The sequence below is a fragment of the Mastigoproctus giganteus genome, chromosome 10 (assembly GCF_048544385.1).
Source record: "Mastigoproctus giganteus isolate SK-2022 chromosome 10, ASM4854438v1, whole genome shotgun sequence".
Taxonomy (NCBI): domain Eukaryota; kingdom Metazoa; phylum Arthropoda; class Arachnida; order Uropygi; family Thelyphonidae; genus Mastigoproctus; species Mastigoproctus giganteus.
In genome coordinates this window covers 154,140,491-154,159,261 of record NC_143584.1, presented here as the reverse complement: position 1 = coordinate 154,159,261, position 18,771 = coordinate 154,140,491, and the positions used below count along the sequence as shown (strand labels likewise).

The 18,771-nt window shown below is 36.7% G+C and overlaps 1 protein-coding gene across 1 annotated transcript in view; it reads right to left on the bottom strand.

Annotated features, from left to right (window-relative positions):
* Positions 1–18,771, bottom strand: part of LOC150079395 (disintegrin and metalloproteinase domain-containing protein 11-like) — a 445,660-nt gene that overhangs the window by 316,970 nt on the left and 109,919 nt on the right. The window lies entirely within an intron of this gene.

Below are 18,771 nucleotides of genomic sequence, written 5' to 3'. Positions count from 1 at the left end.
GTTAATGGTGGATTTTGAAGGTTTTGTGGCAGCCTACAGATTCAAATGCCCAACACACCTGTGTCTGCAAGTACCCATGATGGATAAAACACTGTGCACAACATATGAAACAAATTATATAGTGATCCTGATCACAGTGAAATCTATTCTTTTAATCTGAGTTTGAATCTGAATACTACTGGAGTTTATACAAACACAATTTTTTTTTTAAATGAAAACCCCAAACACGAGACGTCTCGTATTAGAACCTATAGCACTTAGTACCATGCATGGGCTTTTTCTTTTGTTAGTTGTTGGCGCATCGGCTTCTGTGGCCATAATGCACCTCCCAAAGTTTTTGCATTTTTTTTTACTCTGATCCAAGCCCGAGGCGGAATTCGAACCAACAACCACTGGGTTGCCAGGCAGACAATGCATGGGCTGGAGGTTGAGAAGATGAAAGAAGATATTTGTTGACATTAGACTTGAACTTCTATAGACTGTAATTTTTTTTGGAGGGGGGGGGGGGGACATATGAAAGAAGGCTGTTCCAGAAAACAGCAGTTGAACGAATAAATGAGGAAGATGAAAAGTTAGTTCTGTGAGTTTGAAGTCGAACAGTAAATGGACGTTGGCTGGTGGCTGCAGCGTTCGGACCATTTTGAAAGAGAGAGCGGGAATTATAAAAGCCAATTCAGAAGAACAGTGCCCATGGAAGTATCTGTAGAAAAGGCATGCAGCAGAAACAGAATGTCTATGAGACAGAGAGTGGAGAGACTTTGTTAGAGATTACTCATTAATTAACCTAATTGTCCTCTTCTGAATGGAATCTAGAGGCCTGAGAGAGGTTTTGGGGACACTGCCCCAGATGTGGGAACAATATTCCATAGTAGGGCGAATTTACAATTTGTACAGAGTGAACAGCTGTTTGGAAGGAAAGTAATGCCGAGAGTGAAAGAGAAAACCAAATTTTTTTAGATGCAGAGGAAGCAATATTTGAAATGTGCTTGTGCCATGAGAGATTAGAAGTCAGGGGAATCCCAAAATCCCAAAAAGAGATATATCGTCTTACCTAGAAATCGGAGTGTAACCAAAGATAAGCACAGGAGCAGAAGAATCCTTTTTATGAGATATAAGACAGGACTGAGTTTTAGAAGGATTGAAATCAACTAAATTCTCTTTGCCTCACTAGTGAATTACCTGAAGATCGACATTTAAGGAATTTGTAGTGGATATTCGAGAAGTTGAAGCTGATTGAGAAGGGTGAGATTTCTCAAACTGGAAAGCGAAATGCAATGTGCTATCTATCGTCAGTAAAACTATGAATAGGGCTTCCGATCAATAGAAGAAGGTTATTAATATACAAGAGGAAAAGAGTGGGGGAAAGAACTGAACCTTGGGGGATACCAGCATTAGTGGATAAGTTAGAAGACAGAGAGCCATCTACCATTACCCTCAGTGAGCGGTCAGAGAGAAAACTGGATAACCAATTACGAAAAACAGTTTTTAAACCATAAGATGGAAGCCTTTTTAGAAGACCTTTTATGCCAAACATGATCGAAAGCCTTTGAGATATCAAGAGCAACTACTTGTGTTTCACCAAACTTTTCCATTGAATTTATCCATAGATGGGTAACATAAGCCAGAATATCCCATTTGATCGACGCTGACAGAATCCATACTGGCGATCATTGATCAGATGGAAAGTTTTCAGATATTTTAAGAGTTTCCAGTTAATTGATTTCTCCATTACTTTATAAAGAATAGAAGTAATTGCAATAGGACAATAATTAGGTGGGAGGGATTTGTCGCCCTTTTTTTAGCAACTGGCTGGATATGAGCAAATTTCCAAGCAGAAAGAAAAACACTTTTGGAATACGAATGAGTAAAAAGGTGGTAAAGAACAGGAGTAAGCTCAGGAGTGCACATTTTGAGAACAAGTGGTGAAATACCATCAGGATCCAGGGCTTTCTTAGCATCAACGAACGAACGGAGGGGTGAAATGGGAGTGGTGTGTTTTTTTTTTTTTTTTTGGCTGATGCTGAATAAGCTTGCTTTCTTGCATCATATGCCTCTACTAATGCTAATCAAAGATTCATCAAAATCCTTTTGACATCCTTTTGATGGAAGACCACAGGAGGCATTGAATGGAGCATGCTGGGAATGGTGGGAGGTGTTTTACCAAGATCATTAATACATGAGTTGAAAGAAAAATGGGATGCTAGTAGGTCAGCTTTATCCTTGGCTGAAGTGACAACAGAAGCATCTGGTTTTGACAGAGGTGGGAGCAGGCATGGGCAAAAGTTGCAGCCAATAGCTTTGTCCACAACTTTTGACCATCAATTACAGACCCTGTCAGAAAAGTCACCTGAAACTACTCAGATAGATTTTACAAAGCTGATAAATGTGTCTGACTAGTTTCTGAAAAGATTTTCTTGTGGATTGTTTATGGGACTGCAATATTTAATTCTTCTGTTTAATTTTTCAATCAGATGCATTATTGTCAAATGGCTACTTGCATTTTATAGAATGAAATTTTCTTTTGAATTCACACTGAGTTGATGTAGTAAAATATCTTTAAATAACACCCAAAAATTTTGTCCTTCCAACTATTTATTGTAAAATAAAATTTCAGTTAATAGTGCTCAACTTGAAATAAAGATAAAAGAGTTGGAGTTCATGGCACAAATGTTATCTTCACTTCAAATCATAACAATGTCAGTTACCCAATGAGGGGGTGGGGGGAAAGAGGAGGGCAGAAACCTGGGAAATTTAACTGAATTTTAAGGAGATAAATAAATCCACCCTAATATAAACTAAATTAAGTGATTGGAAAAATAAGGTAAACAGTGAAATGCCACAGATGGTTTTTTTTTTTTTTTTTTTTTTTTTTTGTAGTTGTTGGCGCATCAGCTTCTGTGGCCATAGTGCACCTCCCAAGGTTTTTGCAGTACTCTGATCCAAGCCCGGGGCGGGATTGAACCCGCGACCTTTTGGTTGCCAGGCAGGCACTTTACCCATCTGGCTAGCCCGGTCGGCGCCACAGATGGTAGGTCTCCTTTTAGATAAAATTAACCAAAATAGCTTACAAGACTGACTGGAAGAGAATTTTCAAAAGTGAAAAACTTCAGGAAAACAATTAGGATGATACGTTTCCAAATGATGCAAGAATGAAAAAGATTATACAGAATCAAAAAAAAAAAAAAAAAAAAAAGCACTGCTTCCCTATCACCAGTCCAACCCTTCTAATAATTTGTCTAATTTTACCTTAAATTGGCCTCCATAGCCGAGTGGTCAGGAGCATGAGTGCAGTAGCACACACACTCTTTGAGTATGCCAGGGTTCAAGCCCACTGATTGCTAAATATGGTTGATTTGCCAACCTGTACTGGACCAGTGTGGCAGATTTTAGTCCATTTCCCTCAACATGAATCATTGAGGAGGCTTCCATCCTGCAATGGATTGATAATGGCTGCAGTTTACCTTTGCCTTTTTTTTTTTTTTTTTACCTTAAATTTATTCAAACTACCCGCTTCCACAATGCCAGATCAAAATTTGTTCCAACAATCAACTACCTGCTGGCCATCTCATTTATGTCCTTTACATGCATATTGTCTGAGCAAGAGAAATTATGTCATCAGCACGGAGCTGACTCAAAGCCTTAAACACCTCAATCATATCTCCTTGCAAGTGAATGAAGTTTTTGAGTACAATTTTGTTCCACCATTTCGCTTATCTTGTTGCCATTCTCTGTGCCCATTCCAACAGATCCACATCCTTCCTAAAATGAGGCTTCTAAAACCTGCATGCTGTACTCACAATCTGGTCTGAACATTGCCTTATCCTTGATGGCAAAATTCCTGTACAGGGGGCAATCCTTATCCGAGGATAATTGGTTCTAGAAAATTCCGCTTAAAAAGAATCCACTTGAAATGAGGACCAAATTTTTGTTATATGTATTATGTACTTGTACATAGTAAAAAAAAAAAAAAAAGAAACAGTGAAAAGAGTGAAGGTGGAGTTGGCTTTTCAGTCCATAAAGATATAAAAAAATAACCTTGATGTACTTTTGGAATTCAAAAGTACATCAAGACAGGATTTCTAAGAGGTACAAACTAAAGATTATAACGATATGCACCAACATCGAGCCATGATCATGAAGAGGTTGAAAAAATGTACACCAAAATTGAGAGACTTCTAGGTAAACAGAAAACTCACTACGTCATTATGGAGGACTTCAATTCTAAGGTTGGAAAGAAACAAAGCACAGAAAGGGAAACTATAGGAAATTTTGGAATTGGTGAAAGACTTGCGGAATTTGCAGATTCTCAAGGAATGTCAGTAATGAACACTTTTATCAAGAATGGACATGGAAAAGCTTAAATGCATTAACAACTAATGAAATTGACTTCATCCTCACTAACAGAAGATATATTGTGAACAATGTCATCGTCCTGAACAAGGTAAATGTTGGAAGTGATCACAGAAAGATAAGATGCACACTTGATATAAATGTAAGGAAAAAAAAGGGGGAAAAAATGACTCCAGTAAATAATGTGAAGGTCTTTGGGATAACAGAAGAGATGAAAAAGCAGTATGTATTGGAAGTTAAGAACAAATTTGAGCTTCTGCAGCCCTTTTAGAACTAAGATATCGAAGAGGAATACAACTTTCTGAAAGTGATAAACCCAAAAAACATACAGGTAAAAAGAAATCTAAAGAAGAAAAAATTAGTCAAGATACACATGTCATGATGAACTGAAGATGACAAATGAAGAGCAAGATAAATACTGACACGAACAAAATTGAGTATACTGAGTTATGCAAAGCCATTAGAAAGAGATTTAGGGAGGACATAAGAAGATTTAACACAAGAAAAGTAGAACAAGCATTAAGGGAAAACAAAGGACTTAATTCAGCAGTCTTGATCAGTAATAGAGAAAGACAAATTAATGGGACTGAATCTGAAGAATAGTGATAGTGTACATATATATAAAACAGAAGGCATAAATCAAATAGCAGAAGACTACTATAAAGTATTATATAAGTAGCAAGGATGGCAAGAAAGTCAGTCTGCCAAGATTTCTTTTTAGCTACCCTGAACATTTCAAATACAGTAGTGGCTAATGTCTTGAAAAAAGGAATGAACAGCTTGTAGTTGAAAATGATAAATGAGGAAAGCATGAGCACAGAGTAAAATGGCCAGAAACTGCCCTACAAAGTATTTACAAACAAATAGACTCCTTTCCCAAAGTTCCATCACATCACACAAGAAAAAACAAACACAAAAGCAATATCTGCCAAGTGATTTTAACATATATAAAATGTATGATTTGAACTTACAGAAGTGTGCATCAGGCCTGAAAAATCCTGGCTCTACTGATAAGTATTTCACACAAAGTTTAATACATCTTTTAATACACCAAGAAAAGATATGTGCGATAAGATATGTGCTTTAGGTTTCAGAAAATGAGTGAGGAGGAAAAAAGATAAAAATAAAGAGTTTCAACAACACATCAACAGAAAAGTTAGACCCTGGGAATGGAAAAACAGATTGAAACAAAAATCAATCGAAAATGAATGCACTTCACTTCTATGAATTTGATTTCAAAACAGTGAGATACTGTCCTAAAGTCAACGCAAAGGCAATTTTTTATAAACGGCTTGTTATTGTTATTTGGTTTTTAGGAGCATCAGCAACTAAAGCCATATTGCTCCGGGATATGCGGTGGTCATTCCCTGACCTTTCCGCATCCTCTATATTTGGTGGTGACGGGCTCAAACCCCGGTCTAATCAAGAAGCGTGTGTTACGCACTGCTGCTCCTTCCCACCTGGCTACGGAGGCACCTTTTTATAAACGGCATTTGGCTGTCTACAATCTGATGGCATACAATGCTGGCACAAAAATGGCAACTAATTTTATGTGGCATGAGGCATTAGCTGGGATGGGAGCTTCAGAAGTGACACCGTGTTTGTACCAACTAATGAGGTTCATCAACAATGGAAAAGAATGTGTTCATGTCTGACACTTGTGGAGGGCAAAAGAGAAACACAATCATGTCAACCATGTTTAAGTATGCCGCCCAAACCTTGAATATCCCCAAAACAGATCAAATATTTTTGGAACCAGGGCATTCCCAGATGGAATGCGATTCCATGCATGCACACATTGAAACTGCATGCAGAACTATCAATATTTTTGACCCTTCTGGAGTTTGTATTGACCAGAATGGCTTCAAAATCTGGGAAGTAGCTAGTGAAAAAAGTCAGCCAGGAAGAGGTATTACACTTCAAAGAAATAAGCGGCACTGTAATCAAAAACAGAAAGATAGACTCCACTGGGGAACCAGTAAAATGGCTTCAAATAGTCTGGCTGCAGTACCGGAAGGAAATTCCCGAAATATATTTCATCTGAGTAGCCCGAAAGCTACTCAGATGAAAATTTCAAATGCTTTAAAATTCAAAGATGGATTCTTCGTGGCATCACCTCAAATTTAGAATTAAAGAAGAAATACAATGGCCTTCTGCAGATCAAGGCTGAGAAGCATAAAGATCTCATGGACTTATGCTGAGAAAACATTATTTCCCAACACAAGGGTTCTCAGTGAAGGCGATGATTATGATGATGGTAACGATAAGGAAGAAGGTCAAGGGAATGAATAAATTTAATGTATGACTGAATTATTGTGAATGAAAATGACATATATTTCAATAAAAATTTAATGAGTACAAAAATATAATGTGCCTTTCTCTAAACTATTTTTAATGTCAAAAAGGATTATCTACAACACCAGAGTATTACTTAATTTATTAGTGAACTATTAAATGACATCATGGAAATCAATGTTGGTATATATCATGCTATATAGCCATGCTATAAATAACTATTTTTAATTTTTTCTCATTTTCTATGGGTTTTTTTTAAGAAATTGAAGGAAAAGCAGTAGTCAAAACTGTTTTTCCTCTTTCCTGAAAAACTGTGATTTTGTACTTAATGTTTGACACTAAACCCTCGAATTATCCTCAGGTCTTTGTCATTCTCTGCTACACTGAGTGTGGTACCACCCATTCAGTATGTTATTCTGGGATTACTGCTACCCATATGTAGTTCATGGAATATGTTAACATTAAAGTGCAACTGCCACTTCTCACCTGACCTGCCTAATATTTTTTAGATCTTACTGTATTAACATGCTCAAATTACTGTTATTTCATGAAAACTTTCATTTCATGAAAACTTTCATTTCATTTGCAAACTTAGATCTTAAGCCTGATATGGCTTCATCAATATCATTAATAAATACTGAAAGCAACAAGAACCCAGTACTGATCCTAAGGGACTCCTCTAATAACATTAGTCCAAGAACAGCAGTGTCCATTGATACCCACTCTGTCTTTTCCCACTCAACTATCCCTTTATATAAAGCAGGAACTTGCCTTTAATACCACACTGCTGCAGAATGTACAGTAGTGTCCATGTGGAACAGTATCAAAAGCTTTTCTGAAATCTAAGCATAGGATTAGCAAAAACAATTACCTATTTTAAAAGTGGTAACATTTTGTAGTAATTGCAGTGAGGATACTGCAGTGTGTTCCAGAGCAGAGGACATTAAAGTATTCAGTAAAAGTGGAGAGGCTGTTGAATAAACATTATGCATTTGTTGTGGTAACATTTTTTAAATGAGGTGACTCTGTTGTGAGTACTCGACATTTTGTAGTAATTGCAGTGAGGATACTGCAGTGTGTTCCAGAGCAGAGGACATTAAAGTATTCAGTAAAAGTGGAGAGGCTGTTGAATAAACATTATGCATTTGTTGTGGTAACATTTTTTAAATGAGGTGACTCTGTTGTGAGTACTCGACAGAATAGAAATAAATAAATCTGCAACCATAATCAATCCACTGCAGGATAGAGGCCTCCTCAACAAGTCATGCTGAGGGATAGGGAAAATAATCTGCATACTGGTCCAGTGAGAATTGGCAGATCGACCATATTTAGCAGTCAGGGGCTTGAACCCCAGTCTACTTAAAGAGCATGTGCTATTGCACTCCCACTCCCGACTACTCAACTGCAGAGGCCTTACTCAACAGAATATAACTCATAGAATGTCATAACGCACATATGCATCATGAGCTTTTTAACCCACTTAGAGGAAAAACCACCTGATTTTACGAATCCTTTTCTTCCAATCAGACAGAACAGAAACTAGACATTTCTATCAAGCAACCTTCCCCTGCAGATGACACAGTGAGAAGAAAGCTTCTTCACCAAATAGGAGTCAACAAATAGGATATCTTCACTAAAATAGGAGTCAACTTACAAAATGTCTGGTTTCAGCAGGATGGTACCATGGCACATACTACAAAACATACCATGGACAATTTAAAGGAAATGCATCTCACTTCTTTTAAATTATTATGTCTCATTTTGGTAACATAAACTGCTCACCCTGATGATTGACTTATCTGCTTGTGACTTCTTTTTTATAGGGCTTCTTAAATTTCAAAGTCTATGTAAACCATCCACAGATACTTAAGCAACTGACGTAAAACATTCATGATGAAACTGAAAGAATCCCACAGGAAACATTACACAGCAACTGATAACATGAGAATATGCGTAGAGGATTGTATTATCAATGGTGGTATTGGCCATTTAAGGGACATAATATTCATAGGATTTGTGTGTGTGTGTGTGTGTGTGTGTGTGTGTGTGTGTGTGTGTGTGTGTGTGTGTGTGTGTGTGTGTGTGTGTGTGTGTGTGTGTGTGTGTGTGTGTTATGGAGGTTTAATGGCACATAAGCTGCTGAGGCTATAGTGCACCTCACAGGATTAGTATGTTAATATTATAGTATATATAATATTCATAGGATTGGTATGTTACACCCCTCTAACTGAGGGGTGTAACACACATGCTTTGATGTATATTATAAAACTGTAATAACAATAAATGTCTTTTGCAACTTGCACAATATTCATTTCATTTTTAAAATAGGAACCTGTCCTGAACAGGTACAATTTCAAATTTTTTTTTTACATCCAGTTTCTTTGTTACTGCATCATAGTATCCAATCATTTTGGTCGGCTCAAATTGCCCTTAACAAATCCATGCTGCTTCTGCAATATAACTGCATTCTTGTCTAGGTGGTCCTGCATTACTTCTTTAATCAGTGACTCCGGCATTTCCCTTGGAACAGAAGTCAAAATTGCAAATCTGCAATTACTCTCGTCACTCTTTAATCTCTCATTGTGAACTGGGGATACATTCACACAGCTCCAGTCCATACAAACTCCCCTAAATCCAATGATGCACTAATAATTATGGCTAAATAAGATGTGCTTACCTCTTATTGCTGCCTCTCTTAATATAATTGGATAGATCCCATTCATCCTGAGTGCATTAAATTTAGCTTCCACAATCTCTCTTCAACTTTCCTCTCAGTTATCACAAAATAATCTAATGGAATGGAATGGAGGCTGGGCAATGTATATAACGAAGGATGGCAAAAAATATACCCAGGAAAATATAGAAAGAGAAATTCGGCCACTGACACTACTCCAATTCTTCAGAAAAGCTAAAAGGCACTCCAGCAGACAAAAGAACATATTGTTTCGATAACCTCTTGACCCAGAAAGCTCTGAGATGAACAGTTGTAGTCCTCTACAGCCACCAGGGAACAAATTCCTAACTAATAAAGCAAGCAAAGCTCTAAAAATGAATTAAAAAATGCAAATATGCCTCTATATCTAATAATTTCATTTCAAACCTCAAACATAAAGGATTGTCTATTAATCAGTTTAAAATATATTAACCAAAAATTAATTTAAATCATTTCACTATCTCTCCCTTTGGATTTAACACTTCTGAATTTTTTCCAGTACTTCACTGTACTTTTGGCAGACTTTCATTATATACAGTGATTCAAGAGGAATAGTAAATATTTTAGGAGGTTATAGTATTGATGGTACACATGTATTCAATTCTCAATGGATATGGAGATACAGCTGTTTGAAACTGGCATGCACAAAGCCATTATGAGAGGTATTAAAGAACAATAAATGACTTATTGTTTGTATTTATTGACTTTTTGAATGATACAAAACACAAATAATTGATAATTTTTTTACAGTTCACAAGAAATGTTCGAAAATCCCACTGCCAACCTCAATGCACTTTGCAACTCTTGTGATAATATGATGTGCTGGTCTTCGGAAGTCATCTTGGCGTTCCTGTACGAGGGCAGCAGTATCCAAAATGCAAGCGAGCAATTCGTCTCTTGTAACCACCTTTTCTTTGTATACTGTGCTTTTCATCCATCCCCAAAAACAAAAATCTAACAGAGTTAGGTCTGGAGACCTTGATGGCCAATGAACAGCACTGACACAGCCACAAACTTTCCTTGAACGATCCATCATTCAAGGAAAGTTTGATTTAGATATTGTATCGTGCTGAAAGTACATACCAATCCTTGTAGCCAAGGGAACATTATCCAATAGTAGTGGAAGTTAGTTTTGCAGAAATTCTAGGTAAATGGGCCCTGAAAGACGATTTTGTAACACAACAGGCCAAATCAATTGATAGTTGATGATACCGCAACCACACGTTTACAGAGAAGTGATGTTGAAAATTTGTTTCTACAGTGGCATGTGGATTTCTGACCATCTATGAGAGTTATGGGTGTTGTTGATACTGTCACGGATGAAAGTAGCTTCATTGCTGAACAGTATTAATGGAATTAATCGGTGATTACCATTTACCCACTGACAAAATTCTAATCGCTCTGTGTCGTCTCCAGGTTGAAGGCATTGCACCCACTGTATGTGAAATGGATAAAAGTTGTGCTCACGTAATGTTCACCATACTCTTGTCTGTGGAACACCAATAAGCGTAGAAATTCTTCGTGTGCTAATAGTAGGACTACATTCTACCAACTGAAGAATGTGCTCTATTTCATTCACATTTTGTTCATTTGCATGTTCAGAAGAAATATGAGTGCTGGGAACTGTACTAGTCTTGTGCAGTTCGTCTATGAATGTCTATGAGACAGAGAATGAAGAGATTTTGTAAAAGATGGTTCATTAATTAAATTGATTGTGCTCTTTTGAATTGAGTCAAGAATCTTGAGAAATTTACGGGGTGCTACCGCCGATGTTGAAACAATATTTCATAGTAGTGCAGATTTCAGACTTGCTTAGGAAACAAAGTAATGTCAGAGAAAGACAAAAACCAAGTTTCTTAGATGCACAGGAAGCAATATATGTGATAATTTTTTATGCAAAAAGAGATTAGAAGTCAGGATAATTCCAAATAGAGATATGTGATTTAGTCTAGAATCTGAGTGTAACCATAAGAAAAGTAGGGTCCTTTTGTGAGATACCCGGAATCTCATGCTTACTTAAATGGTTTGTGCTATGTACAAACCATTTAAAATTTTTTGTTATGACCATAAGGTTTTGTGGTGCATTGACATTGACTTTGGTGTGCAAGCATGCCAAGTGGGAACTGGCTTGGCCACTTACCTTGTGTGTCCCAGCTGATTGATTGCAGAATTTCACAGTTTAAACAGTATGCTAACATCAAGTTCTTCTTTAAATTTAAGAAGGGTGCTACAGAGATGATGCTTAGAAGAAAACAGTAGTTGAGTGGTTTAATCAGTTTAAAAATGGACAGGAAACACTGGAAGATGAACCTCAACAGTGGATGCCTTTTATCATTATGAAATAACGAAAATGTCATTAAAGTGAAGAATCTTGTGTGAAATGATAGTTGAATGACTGTTGTTGAGATTGCTCATGAAGTTGGACTGTCTGTAAGCTCAGAACACACAATTCTGATGCAAGATTTAGGGGTATATCGTATGTGTGCAAAGTTTTTTTCACGCTTCCTATCGGATGATCAGGCCTCAGGAAAGTCATTGCAGGTGATTTGTTCAAAAAAGCTATGCAAGAGATCTGAGCTTCCCAAGAAAAGTGGTCAATAGGGATGCAAACTGGGTGTTTGTCTATGACCTCAAGACCAAGGTGGAATCATCAGAAGGGCACACAAAAATGTTCCCATGGCCAAAGAGGTCTTGTCTCGTGCAACAAATCCAACGTCAAAGTCGTGCTTATCAGCACAACTTTAACATTATCCTGTTTTTGACGAAAAACATTATCATTATCATGTTTTTGACGATGAGAGCATAGTTCACCACAAATTTGTGACATTACTGCTACTTACTACATTGAGGGTTCTGACACGTTTGTGCGAGAATGCGAGGTGAAGATGACCTCAAAAATGGAAGAATGGCTGGTTCCTGCACCATGACGTGTCCAATCACACAAAGATGGCAGTTTGGCAGTTCTTGGCTGCAAAAAAAAATTAGCCATGCAGTAGCCTCCTTACTCCCCTCACCTTGCACTGTCTGACTTCTGGCTGTTCCTTAAACTGAAAATGGGGCCATTATTTTGCTACAGTGGATAACATCAAAGCAACCCTATTTGATTGAAATAAACACAATTTTAAAGAATGTATCAAAGCTTGAGAAGAACGATTGAGCAAGTGTGTGTGTGCAGAAGGAAAGTACTTCAGTTCACTCAATAAACTTTTACAGTAAAATTCCAGGAACTTTCTGAATGTAACTCTTATGAGACAGGACTAAGTTTCAGAAGGTTTGAAACTAACTAAGTTATCTTAAGTACTGACTAAGTAAGCGTTATCTTAAGTACTGACTAAGTAAGAGTTATCTTAAGTACTGACTAAGTAAGATAACTTAGTCAGTACTTAAGGAATTGGTGGCGAATATTTGAGAATTTGAAGCTGTTTGTCCAAGAAGGTTTCTCAAACTGAAAGATGGAATGCAATATGCTATCATCAGCAAAATTAGGTGGGGAAAACAACTGAACCTTGGGAACACGAGCATTAGCGGAAAAGCTGGAGGACAAAGCCATCTACCACCTGCAGCGAGCAGTCAAGAGAGAAAACTGGATACCCAGTTGCAAAAAACAATCAGTAATCCATAAGATGGAAGCCTTTTTTTAGAAGACCTTTATGCCAAACACGATCGAAAGCCTTTGAGATGTCAAGAGCAACTGCTTGTGTTTCACCAAACTTTTCCATTGAATTTGTCCATAGATGGGTAACATAAGCCAGAATATCACTAGTGGATCGACACTGACAGAAATCCATGTTCACGCTCATTGATCAGATGGAGATATTTGAGATAGTTTAGGAGTTCACAGTTAATAGATTTCTCAATTACTTTGAGAAGAGTAGAGGTAAGTGCAAAGGGATGATAACTGGATGGGAGGAATTTACACCCGTTTTTATAAACTGGCTGGATATGAGCATTTCTAAACAGAAAGAAAAACACCATTGGAATAAGAAAGTGCAAAATAGCAACACAGAACAAGATTAAGCTCAAGAGCATATGTTTTGAGAACAGGTGGAGGAATACCATTAGGACCCAGAGATTTCTTGACATTAAGATTCTTCAAAGTTCTTACACACTTTTAACAGAAGACAACAGGGAGCATTGGGCAGGGAATAGAATGAAGGAAGTAGTTTACCAAGATTTTCAGTACAGGATTTAGAAGAAAAATGGGATGTTATTCAGTCAGCTTTGTCTTTAGATGAGGAGGCAACAGAACCCTCAGGTTTTAACAGAGGAAAAAGTATAGATGGGCAAAACTTCTGGCCAATAAGTTTGGCAAGAGACCAGAACACTCAACTAACATTTGGAGTGATTAATAACTGCTTTACAATTGTAATCTGTAGTATATGCAGAAAATGAACCAGGATATTTGGATATGAACCAATCTAATCTCTTCTTTAAACAGACTTCAGACAGATTGCCACCATTCTAGAAGTATAAGTAAAAATTTATCCAAAGATAGCCAATGTCTACACATATGCTTCAAAATCTTTTTTACTTTAGTAAAAAAAAGATTTTAAGTTGGAGTGTGGAATAAAGGAATTCATCCATGCAAGAATAATTTAACTGACACAATCTGAGCAAACAATGACATAAGAACCTTTAAAACAGTAATCTAATTAAGGAAATAAGAACAAAAATCTCAAATCATCCAATTTTGCATTTTTGTAATGCCAAACAACACGAGGCTGAGAATGGCAATGAGCAAAAGGCTCCGTTGGAAAAGAGACTATCACCAAGTTGTGATCGGGGGTGCCTAGAGGACCACACACTTTGACCATGTACTTTGAAGGTTGTTCATAAGAAAAAGAACAAGAGTGTTATTTGTCTGGTTGCAATTTCCTGTTAATATGTAAGTAAATGAACAATCTACATGCATCAGTAACTGCAAAGGCCTCAGCATCTTGACCAACTTGGTTAAAATGCTGAGTCCAACTTTCTTTCTCCAACTTTCCTAAACCAACCAACCAAATGGTAGGAATCTTACATAGAGAAAGTTAAGTTTCAAATAAAGGAAGTCAAAGAGTTATAAGATTAGTGGAGTTGGGAGAATGATAGAAGCAACACATGAATTTGGCAGAATGGGGTAGGGAGATTTTAAGAAGAGAGTTTGTTGACATTACCAATGAATTGAAAATTGTAGTCTTGCTGGAAATATAGAGGATGGAAGGCTGTTCTAGATAACAGAAGTAGAGGAGATAAAATAAAAATAGGAAAAGTTGGTTCTGTGAGTTTGGAGTTCTTTGAAGAGAGTGGAGGAATTACAGTTGCATTTTTAAATATTCCTTTACCCCAAAAATTGCTAATATGGTATTTTCACCACTTCTTTAGATAGACTTGGGAAAGAATGCCAACATTCTAGTAGTATACATAAACATTTATCCAAAGATAGCCAATGTCTACACACATGCTTCAAAATATTTTTTACTTTAGTGGCATGCATTAGTTGAAACTGTTTCAATCTATCTTTCCTTTTGGCACTTATTTCTGGATAATGGGTAGATGTCTATAAATTATTCATCCATTTTCTCAGGAAGACATGCAGTTCCCTTTGCAGCACAAATTAATGAGATGACAAAGATTGTCTATTATCACCAAGTACTCAATCAGTTCTTTTAATACCCATGCTGTTACAGGCTTTAAGCCTACCATAACAGAAGCATTATGAACACTAAATGGTAGGAATCTTACATGCTTTCAAGTTGTTCAGAAGAAAATGCCCCATGTTGCGGTACAATCATCTCCAAAAACTGGCACCGAGAGCAAGATGCTATAAATTTGATTATTTGTATTTTTATGAAAGGTATATTAGCTTGAAATCACTTTGTTTCTGTAGCAACTGAAAATGGGATAATGAAAGAGCCAACTCTACTTCTTCTTTCCTTTCTCTTGTAATTTCCCTTAACAATGCCTGCTGTTTTTGTTTTTGTTGTTTCACCACTGGGAAACATTTCTGAACACTGCATCTGCATGATTAGCTAAACTCAGACGACAATAAATAAACATTTTATTCATATGACAGTATCATCAACACTGTAAAATTCTACATCTGTTTTTGTATTTATTTGTATGCAGCCCACAGAAGAAAATACCTGTTTGCTTATATTTGATAAAGTCTGACTACATCACATTTTTTTCCCACTAATTTAAATTGAAAATTCATAACTACATACAGTACACAAGGCAAACATGTCATTTTTAGTTTTTATAATACATAGAAAATCTTGCATGTCTGTGCTCTGAAATTTCGTATTGTATTTCTTTGCCATCTTACTGAAGGACATTAATTACTTTTGTGGCATACATACAAAAAAATATTTTTACAATAATAGATGATGAAACTAGCACATGGCAATTTGTTGAAGAAAATAAACAGAAATCCACAGACTTTTAAAAGATTACAAATGTAATGACAAGCCATAGTTTTATTATTCTTTTGCAAAAAAAAAGACAGAGAAAAAAAGTTACAATGATAAGACAGAAAAAAAAGGTCAAAAACAAAGATTCTTTGTCATAAAACCAGAGATCAGAGGCAGGGCTGTAGTGGAGGGTATATGGCATACACCCTCTGGATTTTTTTAGGTGAACAAGGTATACCTTCTAGTTTTTGAAAGACTTGACAAAATAGATATTATTAAAATTCAATTCTTAGGCAATACTTATAATTTTATTATTTTTAATATACATGCTATATATATAAGTAAATAAACATGTTCATATATATATACTGTGTGTGCAAGTGTGTGTGTGTGTGTGTGTGTGTGTGTGTGTGTGTGTGTGTTAATAAGCGTGAAAGATGGGAGTGAAGATGTGAGTGAAAGTTACACAAGATGCGAAAAGCTAGAAGGAAAAGGATAGCAGAAATATGAGCAAATGTAGATGTTAAAAGAGAAAAAGAATGTGAATAACCTATAAGTTATTATTAGATAAAAGTAATGGTAGCTAGCATCAGATAAGGTGGATAAATTTGGTTATATTCAAAAGGGGGGGGTAGAGCAAACATGCAATAAAGTCTGATGTTAGCCAAAGTAAATATTGATACATGATCATGTACTTCTTCAAGGAACTGCACCTGATCATGCATATCAAGGACTGTGTTTCTATCCATAAATGTCCATAAATGTGAAAGAGAAGAAATTTAATAATAAATTCAGTGGGATTGAAAGTATTATAACTTTCACAAAGTATGGACAAGGTAGATCCAATGCAGTGTATGTTGTATAAGATAATTAAGTTAAATTAAAATTAAAACTAATTGTATATTGTAAGTACAAATTCAGATTCTGGTAGCAAATGCAAATAGAAGTTAGGTGGATATAATTTGTAGAATTTAGTTGATAGAATTTATAGCTTGCAAATGGTATAAGGTTGGGGACTGGACTGAGGATAGGGAAGGAGTAAAGGTGTATCTTAATGAGATAAAGGCAAAAGTAGCAAGAGAATAAGGACAGTAGGAATGTTCGTATCACCCTCATATTGCACTAATAGCTTTACGAACAAGAAAAAGTAGAGGTAGAAAGTATAAACATGAAATAAATTATAAGTATTGGGTAAGCTGAAGTCGCAAAGCCCATCCTTTTAGTAAGAATCCTGACTATGTGAGTATTAGTATGAAAAAGAGACTACAACCAAATTCATGCATAATGGGAAGTTTAAAATAAGAGCAGTAAATGGCTGATCTCTAAATACAGAATTTTAACATGTTGCTAAAAAGCATACAAAATGAAACCTGGAAACAACAGTGTGAACATGCAGTTGGGATGACAGCTGTAACTAAAGCAGTAGTAAATATGGACAGTTCTCAGAGCTCATATTAATTTATAGTGATGAAGCTGACTTGAAAGAGAACTGAGAAAAGTTCATAATCATTGACCTCTATAGTCGTTTTTGACAAGTAAGTATATAGAGATATGCTAATGAAGCATTGATAAGGAGAAAGCATATATATATCGGTAAACATTAATGCAGATATGTAAAATAAACAAATTTTGCAGACAGATAGATACACAGTAATAGTAATAGTAATAGAAACATAGATGATTTTGTAATAACTGAGAGGAAAGTGGAGGAGAAACTGTTGAGGATAAACATAAAAAAGGCACCTGGTGTGGATGGGATCTATCCAGTTATATTAAAGGAGGCAGCAAAGGAAGTAAGCAAACCCTTAGCCATAATTATGACAGCTTCTTTGGACTCAGGGGAGGTACCCACAGACTGGAGATGTGCAAATGTGACCCCAATTCACAAAGGACGATCAAAGGCTAACACAAGTAATTATAGACCTGTGAGTTTAACTTCTGTTCCAGGAAAATTAATGGAGGCACTGGTTAAAGAAGCACTGCAGGATCATCTAGACAAGACTTCAGTTATAGCTCGGACACAGCACGGTTTTGTTAAGAGAAAGTCTTGCCTGACCAATTTTATTCGATACTATGATGCAGTCACAAAAGAACTGGATGCAGGGAATAACTTTGATATTATATATTTGGATCTTAGAAAGGCTTTTGATATTGTTGCACATGGAAGACTGCTGCACAAATTGGAGCAGTGTGGCATTGGAGGCAAATTGCTGCTATGGATAAAGGGATGGTTGAAGGGGGAAGACAGAGAGTGGTAATCAATGGACACTGCTCATTGTGGACTAATGTTATTAGTGGGCCCCTCAGGGTTCAGTGTTGGGTCCATTGTTGTTTTCTGTATTTATAAATGATACTGATGATGGTATATCAAGCTTAATTCCAAGTTTGCAGACGATACAAAGGTTGGCGGAGTTGTTAAGGGAACTATTGACAGTATGCTGCTGCAACATGATCTGGAAAGGTTGAGCAGATGTGCTGAGAGGTGGCAAATGCAGTTTAACGTTGACAAATGTAAAGTACTATATATGGGAAACAGTAACTCCAGAGCAACATATCAACTCTGTGGTACTACACTAACAGTGGTAGAGAATGAAAGGGACCGGGGCGTAATTATTCAGGGAGATATGAAGTTTTCTGAGCAGTGCAGATGAGCTGCAGGAGTAGCTCATGTTGTCCTGTCAATGATATACAGGAACTTTTCTAGCAGGGATAAGGAGGTGATTATTCCCTTGTATAAGGCAATGGTCAGGCCACACCTTGAGTACTGTGTACAGGTGTGGAGGCCTCATTTCAAGAAGGATGTAGAGCTACTGGAACGAGTACAGAGAAAGGCAACAAGATTAGTGAATGGAACAAAGGGTTGCTCTTACGAAGAAAGGCTTAAGTTTTGCAAATTATAGTGTCTGGAGACTAGGTACTGGCGAGGTGATCTGATAGAGGTGTATAAAGCCTTGAATGGTTTGAGCATGCTCAATGCCGATGGGATACTACCTCTTGCTCAGAATAATCACCTGAGAGGGT